At 40.0% G+C, this 12,203-nt stretch overlaps 1 protein-coding gene across 2 annotated transcripts in view; it reads right to left on the bottom strand.

The window, feature by feature from the left end:
• Window positions 1–12,203, bottom strand: part of gulp1a (GULP PTB domain containing engulfment adaptor 1a) — an 88,231-nt gene that overhangs the window by 45,115 nt on the left and 30,913 nt on the right. For both annotated transcript variants that reach the window (XM_037110626.1, XM_037110627.1), the window contains exon 2: window positions 9,087–9,172. The gene's annotated coding sequence lies outside the window, so the exon portion shown is untranslated. The remainder of the gene's footprint in view (window positions 1–9,086; window positions 9,173–12,203) is intronic.

Genomic DNA, 12,203 nt, shown 5'->3' with positions numbered 1-12,203 from the left:
TGCTGAAGTACAGCACTTGTACACACATACACACACAACACACACTCGAGTTGAAACTGCAAGAGTATAAAACGGCACACACCCCAACCTGTCGAATTATGTTTAATTTACTTCAATGAAGTGATTTTTTTTCAGAACGATGTATTTTTGCTTTCAAATATATCCAAATACACAAGACCAGATATGACAACACCAATATAACTATCCAGGTTTTTCTATGCACAGTATAATTATTCTCTTTATCCCTACAGTATGTGTGATTCCATCCAATCATAGACCCAAAGTTGTTGGTAGGCGCCCAAACCTCAGGTGCATTAACATTCGAACACATCACATGGAAATCAATTTGCCTCCATAATGTACAACAAGGAAGCTCGATAGGGTCGTGAACTGACCTTTTTTTGCTGAATCTACACCGGGAAGCCAATTAAAAAAGACAAGCCGTGCAATATCACGATGTACCCGCTGGAAGGCTGGAACGTGTCTCCTACTAATGTTCCTGTTGTCACTGCGGAGCGTCGCACCTGCTCCTAGACAGCTCCAAATGTCATGTTATGTCTGCTGCTAACGCTGTAATGCTGATATGAATAAATTAACTTGTTCTTATTAATTCACCTTTTAGTCTCCGGGGCCCAAAATCTGGAAAATAGTTATTCCTCTATTCCACTGTGATATCAGATACAGCACTTGATTTAGGATTGCTGAAGTGTCGGAGCTCATCTTTGTTTCCGAGCTGATCGATTCTGTATCATTAGTCATCGGGATGTGAAACCTGGAACAGATTTACCTGCTGAATGGAATTTTAAAGATGATTCAAGTGCGCTATAAATTAACCGATGGCTGTCTTGTCTTTATATCTCCCTGTCATTTTCTTTTATTCATCTTTAATGATTGGTTTGAACGGCTCCAAACTTGAATAGTCCACTTAATATTGGGTGCAGTGAATTTTGTAAACCAGCCCATCCTCATCAAAAGAAAACAACGATATAGGATATAAAAGCAGCTTTTTTTTTTTTTTTTATTTTATTTTATTTTTTTTATACAACATCCCATCCCACGGCAGAGAAACAGGAAATGAGGCAAAGTTGTATAAAGTGCAAAAAAGGTCAGCACAGTGAAGGAAGGTCAGGGATGGATGGCTAAATAAGGACAGTTCAGTAAGACAACAGCTGTTAATGTCCAACATGAGAGCAAGAGTCAACAGTGACTTATTTGAACTTACTACCATAGTAAAGTGACATAGTGTACATAATAAGTATAGTTATTCTAAGTCAAACCGGGATGTTTTCCTGAATCTAACCAAGGAATTTTCTTCCCTACACAAGGTCTAGTGCGTCAGTCCCTGCTATGCTACAATGGTCGGATTGTTTTGCGGCATGTTGATGTTTTTTTTAGGTTTCACTGGCAATCGACTTACTCAGCCGTTTAGATATGACGATGTGTGACAGGAAATATGATCAACTCTGCAGTTTGAAGACTGATTTAGCCTCTTTCAGCTGCAGACTGCTGCTTTCAGCTAACCAGCTCTGATAAAAACCTTCTGTACCGATCAGACAACCAACAGACAAAGTTAGCGGCTAGCTGGTAAACACAGAGGAGCGTTTAGCAGCTAAATAGTCAGATTTCCCTCAGGAGTTTTTAGAGGCCAAAAGCTAAGGGTAAGAAAATAAGCAACAAATGCTAATATGTTAGCATTATATGAACATAACAAGCTGATAATGAATTCAAACATTGTGCTTTTAGCTTGTTACGCTGCCACAAGTGTTATAAAATACCCTCCAGTTTTATGTTTCATTTCATTTAAAGCACATTTATTTTATTATTTATTGACACATTCAGTTTCTTCTTCCATGAACCATATTGTCAGCCATATTTTCTGAAAGGCTTTCAGCAGTCTTCTGTATAGAATAAGACAACATGCACAGAGAGTGCAGAGACTAACAACATGAATCCTTGTCCTGACAATAAAAAGCTGTGACACTTTTCTTAATCGGGTGATCAGAGGTCAGATCTGACATTAAATGCAGCTTTGTTCTGGACACATAAATTCCTTCTTCAGGTACAACAATACAAAATGTGTTAAGTTTTCTTGCTGTAAAGCCTTTGGAAACATTTCAGCAGTGTCCAGGTTTCTCTTGGCATTTACTAACAGGTTTACAAGAAGAAAGCATGTTTTTGCAGTCACAAAAAACCTCAATGCAACGTTTATCTTTGACTTTTAAACCACGGAGATACACTCTATTGAATTCACATCATCCTCCCACATTTGTGCCCAAGTCAACAGAACAGAAAGTTGGAGGCATATCAGATGGTTCAAGGCCTCTGCAGGTTGTGCTTTGCTGGCTGGGTGCAAGTGTTCAGATGGAGCTGTGAAGCAGCCGCTGACAGCGCGAGCCGACGATCAGAACGAGCTTAAAGGTTAACACGTACTCTCTGTGATGTTTCCTTTTCTGGCCAAATACGTTCGATCCACACGCAGTAACTCTTCTCGCACAGAGTTGACTTGTGGGGTTTGTTCTGTTCACCAGCTCATCATTTACTAACCACAACTTGTTACAAAGCCGGTAGGCAACAGATGTTATCGCATCTGACAAGATTGATGGTTACTGGCTGAAATGAGGAGCCTGAAATCAGGGATGCTGAACATATTTTGTACTGAGGAATTTCACAGGATGGAAAAATATATTGAGTTACAAGATAATGTGAAAGGGAGGAGAAGATTATTGTGTGTATAAGTAATATATGTCCTTCAGTAATAAGCTGAAAAGGACAGGACTGTAAGTGCCTGTATATCATCACCAGGTCTTTTTTTTTGTTGTTGTTGTCTCATAGTGGAGTTCACATTTCTTACAAGGCCATGAGTAAATCCTCAGAGAGCTCTGCACCATTCAGCTACTCTGCATAGACCTTGAATGCAAACACCATGTTTACTTGACTATTCAGATGGAACATTCCATCAGAGGTGAATTATTTACATCAGCTTATACACTTACAGGCCCCCCTCCAGTGTATTTTGATAATTTTCTGAGTGATTTTCTTAAACTGAAATTGACATGAATCCCATATTGAGAAGCTGTGTGAGAAGTTTTATAAATCATGTACGAGTACGCCTCCACATGAAGGAGGCGGAGTGTCCTTTGAGATTCTGTCCTGTGTACACCATGTTTACAATCTGGAGCAATAATAATGTCAGACAGTCCCAGCGGGGAGCAGCGGAAGTCATGGAAAATTGTATGGCTGTCAATAATTTATACTTTCCTGTGCGAGATACGAGACAGTGTGACCATATTACATGTAGTCTCCGTCCTACAAGTTGCTGGGAGGGTGTTAATCATTTGTTCTGAACGCCTCTTCCGTGTTTTCACTACACCTGATGAATGTAGAATCTATTTGATACAGATATCTAACTTAGTACAGTTATTTTTATTGTTAATACTATTATTAAACATCTATAATCACAGCCTGTCCTCATCCATGAAGAGACCTTGTAGGTCAACTATGAAGGCGGCTAATTACAACCTATACCTACATTTCTTTTTAAGTGGCGACCTCTAGTGGCTGAGGGAATTACTGCAGCTGCAAAAGAGGAAGGAAGGAGGTTACATTGTAACATAAGTAGTTCTATAACAGAGATTACAGAAGTATTGTTATTTTTACTCAACCTGTGATGTTCTCCTAAACCTCAAAGTTTTCTTAACCCTTAACAAAACTGCAAGTGTACTATGAAGGTCCGGTCTGCCTGTCGCTGGTACACTGCATGTTGTAAGTTTTGGGAAGCCATTGGCGATCGACCTATTCAGTCATTTTGGTGTGATGATGTGATGGTAATGTAGGATAAGGACCAAAAAACACTTTTCAAACACTGTTCAGTCAGTAATGGACACAATCTGAGGGAGGAGGAGGAATATTTCACCATATCGTGATGCAAAATGAATATTCTCCTTGAAGATGTAACGTTATGTGTGATGGAAATCCTTTTATTAATTAAAAAAAAAAACACAGTCTCACTGCTGTATATCCGTTGAGCTACTAAAAGACAGAATGACAGACCTGCTCGTTGGTGATAAGGTGCTCCACGCTGTTCTACAAACGTCAGCATCCAACAGCGGCCCCACCCTGGGAGGCCTCAACGACCTTCCTAGAGAGACCCCACCTGGGGAAACGTCCCTTATCTCGCTTGAAACACGTACCGGCTCAAATGAAACTCCACAAATAGTCACTGCTAAACACAGAAAGAGGTCGGACTTCTGAACCAGCCCTGGTGATGAACTCTTGTCCCATACTCAGCTGAATGGTATTGTATTGCTGTGACTCAGTCGAGCTTTAAACCTCTTTATTCCTCACCAGGAAATAATACACGATTTTCCACCACATCATGGAGGGAGGACAGACGGAGCAGCGAGCTGGCAGCGGTTCAGCTGTACAATGTGCACCGGAAGTGTGCATGAGCAACGGACTTTAAGGAGATTAACATTTCACAAGTCACAACTTATCGCTTGTGACATGCATGTTGTATTCCACGAGGAAATGAAACGTAAAGACGTACGTGGACGTCGCTCGCAGATACTGTCAAGCAATTTTCACACGTCTTCCTCAAAAGTTTGCGTCTGCAGCTCCCTGATATCTGCTGCTAAATGACAGATCTATTCAGAACATACGGGTGAACATTTCAAAAGGTAGAGGCTCTTTAGTGTATCCTTCAGATGCTCCTCCAGATGGGAGAGATAAGGAGGGGCAGAAACAGCGTCTGAATAAAAAACATATGAAAGATGTTCTCGCTCTGACGTGTTTACCCCTTCGGGATCTCAGTTTAGAAACTGACGGTAGACTCACTTGTTTGCAAGTGCTTAGTCATTTTAATGGTTAGTTTAACAGCATGTGTTGCACCACAGGCTCTTTGTGTGGATGCCCAATAGATTCCCTTTCATAGTCTGTACAAAAAAAATACAAAAAACATCACAACATATTTAGGAATTGTGGTGCACCTCACTTCTGTGAGCTGATACAGCATATATTCTTTAATTCAAAGCTTTTAATTACATAACTCTGCTCAGACCATCTTCATCAACATTCCTTCCTTATGAGGTTTATGAGATTACCCCCTGTGAACTGTGTTAAACGTTGTGCACCGAGTCTAAAATGAGTCCCAGTTGGACCAGAAAGTGAAATTATAAGAACTGCGAGGCTTACGCGCACGGCCACTAAAAATCTATGATGCTCGAAAGTGCAATCTGAAAATCACAATGTCTTTTTTTATTTCCATACGTTGCTGATTCAATCTATGACGAAGCTACATCTTAATAACTCTTCCAAAAAATGTAATCAAATTAAAAACAGACATTTGCATATGAGCGAAGGTTATGTATCTCTCTGCTCATCACATTCAAAGGCTCAAATGGCCTCACAATGGTTGAATTATGAATAAAAAAAATCTCCCTCGCCATAGAGTCTCCAGAGAATCTGCCACCAAAAGCTAATTAAGATAAAGTACATCAATCAAGAAAAAAGAGGAGTAAAACTTGAAGAAGGCTTCAGAATAAAAAGGAAATCCCATTTTGATTCCTGAAATGGAGACATTTTCAGTGGTGTGATCTGGTTTTCAAAGCGTCCTCAAGCTAATAAGTATAATGTTATCTGCAAAGCTAAGCCTTCATCTTACTTTAATTACAAGAAGTTGAAACAATTCCCTGATGTTTTTTAGCAAGGTGCCGACCAAGACACAATTACCACAGCTCAAATTTTATAACTTGCTTATTAAACCTCACGGTGTTTGTGAACAATAACACTGATAAACCTCAAACTTTTCTTTGGGCTGAAAACCGTACTTGCGAAGAGCTTCCGAAAGTTTTGACACCAACCTGATGGTGACAGATTTGGAAGCACAACCTTTACTAACTTGTGCTACAGATGCAAATATTTCAGACACTTTAGGTTGTGTATCTCAGATTCTACCAAGAAGAATCTTTTTTCAACACAAATATTTAACTTGCAACAAATCGGGCAACATTGTTTTTAACTTTCATATCAGCAGTCAACATGGGACAGCAGTTTATTAAATACGCACCACTGAGTTGTGTACAAGTCTCATCGTTAGTGTCGGGGAAGTTTTTTTTTTTCTACAAGGAGGATCTGATGGAGAAGTCTGTTGTTCTGGGGAGAAGAAACAGCTGACCAAGCAGAACATATCTTCTCCAGCGTGTACCCATTTGTCAAGAGCACCTCATCTTAAGTCACAGCGAATGGACGCTTATGCTCCATCCGAGACCGCAACAAGTGTGGCCGCCGCCTAAAACCAACGTTTGTTTCTAAATGACTTCCTCTTTATTCCCCCCTGAGGATACGCCTTCTGACCATAAGTGACTCCTTGTAAACAAGGTAGTTTCTAAAAATAAAAGAAGAGAAGAATACCTTCAGCATCAGCGAGACAGAAAACCAAAACTGTGTACAAGTGTGTGATAATAGGTACCAATTACATCTGCCATTGCCTCAGGATTGCGGACATAAAAATGCAGTTTTTAACTGAGGTGACACTCTCATAAATCTTACAGGACGCTTGCTATGGCCCGTTTATGGACCGAATCTGCCTCAATAAGTTACTTCCAATCTACACTCCTGTTTCTGCTTGATAAGACATTTCCGAGCTTGGACATTAAAGTCGGGCCAAAGTCATTTGTACGAGGCTATATTTTACTGTCAGCGGCTGTTTTACATGTACAGTACTGACTGAAGAGCCCTGGCGAGCTCTATTTTCAAACTGTGTATAAAAAGACTTTTCAGGTCATGTTTACTCTCACTGACACTCAATTATACAAGAAGAGGCAGTAGAGGCACTCGACACAAGTGCCCGAAAGGTCCACAGAAGCTCAGATGGGACTCGCATGATAAAAGACCTCCTGCAGCCATACAAACTGTTCTCTTTTACATGGTAAGCAAGGTGCTGCTACAGAGGCGCAGCACTCCATGTGAAGTCCAGCCAACAAAAAAAGAAAAAAAAAGAAGAAAAAGAAACTTTGATCACATTTTCTACGACCCCCTCATTCTCCATGTGAGAAAAAACATCAAAGCTGCAACTTTATAGCATGTAGCGCTCCTCTTCTCTGCCTCTTTATCACTCAGCCCTGACGGAGCCCCTGAAATAATGTCTCACATTGAAGAAGACACACAGAATTATGTTGTTTGGACTTTTTACCTGTGGAAAAGCGTGCCACTGGGAACTGGGCCACCAAAAGGGAGGGACGCCTGGCTGTGATAGGGTCTGTTACGCGTGATGTTTTTCCTTTCTTTCTCTTATTTGCCCATTTAATAATTTATCTGGTGTGAAAAAAAAACATGTATAATTTAAATATTTCATCACTGCTGCATGTGCAGGAATAACATTTTCTTTGATATGCTCAAATTCGTAGTCGTCACGCACGTTTTATCAACATTTCTACAGTGTGGGTCAAATTACATTCACATTACATGTTTGAGTCAGCTTTCATGTCAGGCGGTGGTGAGGACAGTGCAGGGCCCGAGTTAATGACACCAGGACCAAGTAAACCAAAACATGATCTTTGCCAAACCCTCACCACACCCAGCCACGTCACCAGGATCAAATTTTGTTGGTAAACATTTCTGGCCACGTACTGTACCATACTGGCATGTTTTCAAAATGTGTCATGTCACATTCACATGACCTGATCACGACCTGACCTTCATATCAGGTGGCAGAGGAGATGGTGGTGGAGTTTACCTGCTAGAAAGCTGGCAAACCACTGTTTCAACATTTGTAAGAGTCACACCACTGGGTTGGGACAATTCGCATCCATGTTCATGGCAACAAAAATCTGATATTTATGACGGGAAGCCTGTACATCTCCAGCTGTGGCAACCAAAACAGGTATTTTATGCCAAAACATGATCTTTTCCAAACCCTAACCAAATGTTTTTTGTTCCTAAACCTAACCAGACCATAAGCACAGCAATGTTACACAAGAAATTTGAAAATTTAAATAGGAAACAAAAGGTTTTTGACGTATGTGTGGTTTGCACAAGCACACATTGTCAACATTCACTCTGATGATGGGGTCGTCACAACGTCAGCACAGCAAAACAAAAAAAGCAAAATCACAAAATATGGACCTAAAGAAACAACACAGTTGCAACAAAGCCAGACAAATGGTGCCACAACATTTAGAACTGTTTGTCTAAAGCGTCACTTCAAAAAACAAGGTGAAACTTTAATTTACCACTTTTTAAAACTACATTTTCAAACATGACAAAAAAAAAAAAAAAATGCTCAAAGAGATCTTGCTCCTCTGCAGTTTTACATGAGACAAAGATCCGCAGTAATGATGTCACTAAACAAAAGAGACGTCTGGAGAAGAAACAACATCTTCAGCCTGCTGAGCTGCTGAATATTTCAAGTGCCTAGGTAAAAAGGGAAAAACAGAACTGATTCATGATGCCATGTGTGAATGTTTTATGCCCTTGGAAGTGAGAAAATGCGAGCTAATTCTCCTTCTGAAGAGAAGAAAAGCATTTTCTTTCAATGAGCATACTCACTTAAATGCTTATTTTAGGATCATAGCAACAGAAAACAGCAGAATACGGCCATGTTGTTACATGTTGTCCTGATATTAGTTCATATATATCACGTGTGTGATGTGTGTGTGGGGGTCACAGTGAAGGGTGCTGTGATCAAAGGAAAACTCATTATGAATAGGTTTCATGGTTTAACAAACATCTGGGTGCCACTGACAACAGTGCCTATTATATGCAGTGATATTTCAGAAATGTCACTGCAGAGCAATAATACTAAAAATATGTTCTGAGGAAAATAAACAAGACGATATCAAAATGCCACCTTAATCCTGTCTGCGTTACATCGCAAAACAAACAGTCCCTGACGAGAACATACGCAGCTGGATATGCTGTGCGATGTGCGACTGACACTGTTCAGAACGAAAAGCTGGAGGTTCATTAGGAGAGCTTATTCTTGGCTGAGGGCGGTCTGGAATTATATAACAATATAATGATAATGATATATAATAGTAACTTCACAGAGGAGCTCTGAGTGTGTAAAACAGTAGTATGTGGAGTCTTACTGTTACTGTGGACTGTTGATGTTCAGGTTTTTCTGTTGTGCCTCAGTCATCTAAAGGGTGCTGGGTGCTCATTAGTGCCGCTGCTTCTGTAGGAAGGAAGAGAGAAGGAAAAAACATTTGTAGAATCAGGTTTTCAGACACGAACACGCCCGGCTGCATGTCCTGCTCTCTGCTGTGATTACACTCGTACAATCCACACAGGTACTTATCTGTCACAAAGCTATTTAGTCATTTCATTCAGTGTGGGAAAATTAATCTGTTTGATTTTGAGTTTTTTTCGGTTCTCACGAAAGGCTGCGACAGATAATGAAAAGCAGATACAGTTACTAAAGATTTTTGTTTCTCCGTGTTAGTGCCTTTTTAGAGATTTCTCTACTGAACTACGTCGCCATCAGACTGACGAGTGGAGGATGGAAGGAGGGGAAAGTCTGAACTTATGAGGTGATACACATTCCCTGTCAATGTTGTCAACACCAGACAACGTTTAAAACACTCGATGACACGTTAAAAATATGTTTGCTCACACACCATAAACTGTCCAGTACTAAAGTGTCTTCAGTCATGTGAGGATTTATAGCTCCGTGTCAGCGGTGGTGATTTGTGAGCTGTCAGTGTGTATTAATGGGTTAAAGAAAGCAAACAAACACACTGATCAATCACTCTCAAAAAGTCAATGTCCAAAAGAAGAAGAAATAACAAAAATCAATCCAAATGCATTTCTGGCAAATCTGAAATCAAAAGTCATTCAGTCCCATTCAACAGAACACCGTGTCTCTTCTGTCTTTATCACAAATCTCACTTGACTTTTACTTTAAAGTTTAAGATTTGAGCAGATCTTCTAAAAAACTTGACCTTCATCTAAATATCTGTGAAGTTCATATTGGTACTTAAAAAAAAGGACCCGATCCTTTTCAACATAAAGTGGTTGTACTCACTTGATAAATGAGGGCCAAGGTATTCTATTATGTGTGACCCTGTAGTACCGGATAATTATCATAGAGGTCCCTGAGGATTTAGGGGGAAATGACATTGAGAGATAGATGTAAAGGGCAAAAAGTGCACATTAATCAGGGCTGAGTGTTGATACGCAGTGCTGAATACAGCCCTGTCGCTTGCATACAGTAAAACAGCAGTAGACCTTCAAGCTGTGAGCAGAACTTAAACCAAAGTCCAAGTTTGCACAACGGTGATGCAACAATCCTTCCCATTGAGTTCTGTGGAATACAGACGTGCCCACATACCATGCATACAAACAAAAATCAGCTGATGTTGACTCGTCCCTAATGATCTGGTTGGTTTGGCAGAATAAAACAATCGTTAAAAAAAAAACAAAAAAAAAAACAACTCAAAAATAAATAAAAATTAAAGCTGCAGAAAAACACAAAAAAATAAATAAAAATGACAACTTGCTTCACTGCTGACACATCGAGGAAATGTCTGAAAGTTTAGTCTCATTCCCCAACTTCCCAAACCCGGATGTAGTGACAGGCAATTGAAATGAAACATGTTGTCTTGAGTAAATGTATCAGTTTTATCAGACTGATGAGATTCAACCACACACTGATACTTTTTGAAATTTCAACTTGGAAGCCGTTCAACATCAAGAAAATGAAAACACGCAGAAAAAAATCTTCTCAGGGATTTTGAGTTCATAATATTTATTGCTTTGTCCTGCAGATTCATGGTGCAAGCGCTGCAATACCAGACCGCCGTCAAATGCATCAGCACAAATCTGATGGAAAACTGGAGTTGTCCAACACAGGAGAAAGACATCTATTAAAAAAAGAAAAAAAAAAAAACTGCGTTGAGTTCGATCCAAATCGAAAAGTCTGAGACAACTTTTCCTCATTTCTTGAAAATAAATCCTTTCCTTCCCTTATAATGTGATTTCCATCTCAACAAAAACAAAGCTGACATGATAAAAATTTCCACCATCTATCTCCAGCCGAGGACTAATGCAGAATGGATTTCCTCCCAGGGTTAGATGTGTTCAAGTGAGTGCCTTTTGGCATCTCACAGTATATATTATGCAGAATAATGTCGGAAGAATAGATAAACAAGCGACTGTCATTTTAATCTCCCCTCCAGCAAAGAGTTTAGGATTCAGAAACAAGGTTTTACATAAATGTTTAGCTGGATCTTCAGGTGTTTGGGGTGCAACGCACATTGAGCGACACACGTTTACTACAAGGATAAGTTGTTAACAATTTCATTATGTAAATTAGAATAAGTATAAATGCCGGAGACATTAATAGTTGTGTTTGTACCTATGGGGCAGGAAACCAACCCTCTGCTAAAGGGCTTCAATTTATGAGGCACAACTTGTCCCTGTAATAAGTTCACGCTGCAAAATCATGTGAAAGAAAATGGCAGAGGATCAGAGCACCGTTCAGTCGAAATTAATTTATCCTGTTCCCCCTCATTAGTGGAAGCCAATCACCCAAAATCCATAATTAAGATACACTGGCACTGAGAAGCTTGAAGTCCCGGGGACAGGAGTGGGTTTCTTGTTGTGAAGGGAAGGAGGTCTGATTAATCTTCTTAGGCAAGTTTTGACAGCTCGGCAGAGAAGTCGACTCCAAAACAAACTCCAAGAAACAGGCCTTGATAAAGTATGCCAAGTCAAGTCAGGTTTATTTGTGCAGCCCAACATTAAATATGACTCGGAGGGATTTTTTTCAGGCCAAGAACATGAACCCTTGCTTAAGATCACCGAGACAACAAAAAGCTCCGTTTATAACAAAGCTCGGACAGCTCGGCCTGCAGGAGATGAAGGACAGACTAAAGTTACTAAAACCATTTTCACCGCAAAATCTGCAGATTATTGAGGCTTTTTAGGTGTAAACAGCTAAAAAAAATAGAACATAAACTTATTTTCCACTGCCAGAAGGCGATTTCTCTTCATGTCATGCTCATAATCACAATCATACAAGAACATAGGGAACAGCCGACGTCCAGAACGCAGAATATTTCCAGAGCTGATGATGGAACTAGCTAGTATATTCTGCTTGTAAATCTCTCAGTCCGTCTGTCAAACACGACGCCGACCGACTCATGCTAGTCCGCTTGGGTGTCATGTTTCCATCATGAGACTCCCTTAAAAACTTCACTTCACAA

The sequence above is a fragment of the Acanthopagrus latus genome, chromosome 9 (genome assembly GCF_904848185.1).
Source record: "Acanthopagrus latus isolate v.2019 chromosome 9, fAcaLat1.1, whole genome shotgun sequence".
Classification (NCBI taxonomy): domain Eukaryota; kingdom Metazoa; phylum Chordata; class Actinopteri; order Spariformes; family Sparidae; genus Acanthopagrus; species Acanthopagrus latus.
Note: the sequence above shows the minus strand (reverse complement) of the source record. Positions and strands in the feature narration are given on the sequence as shown.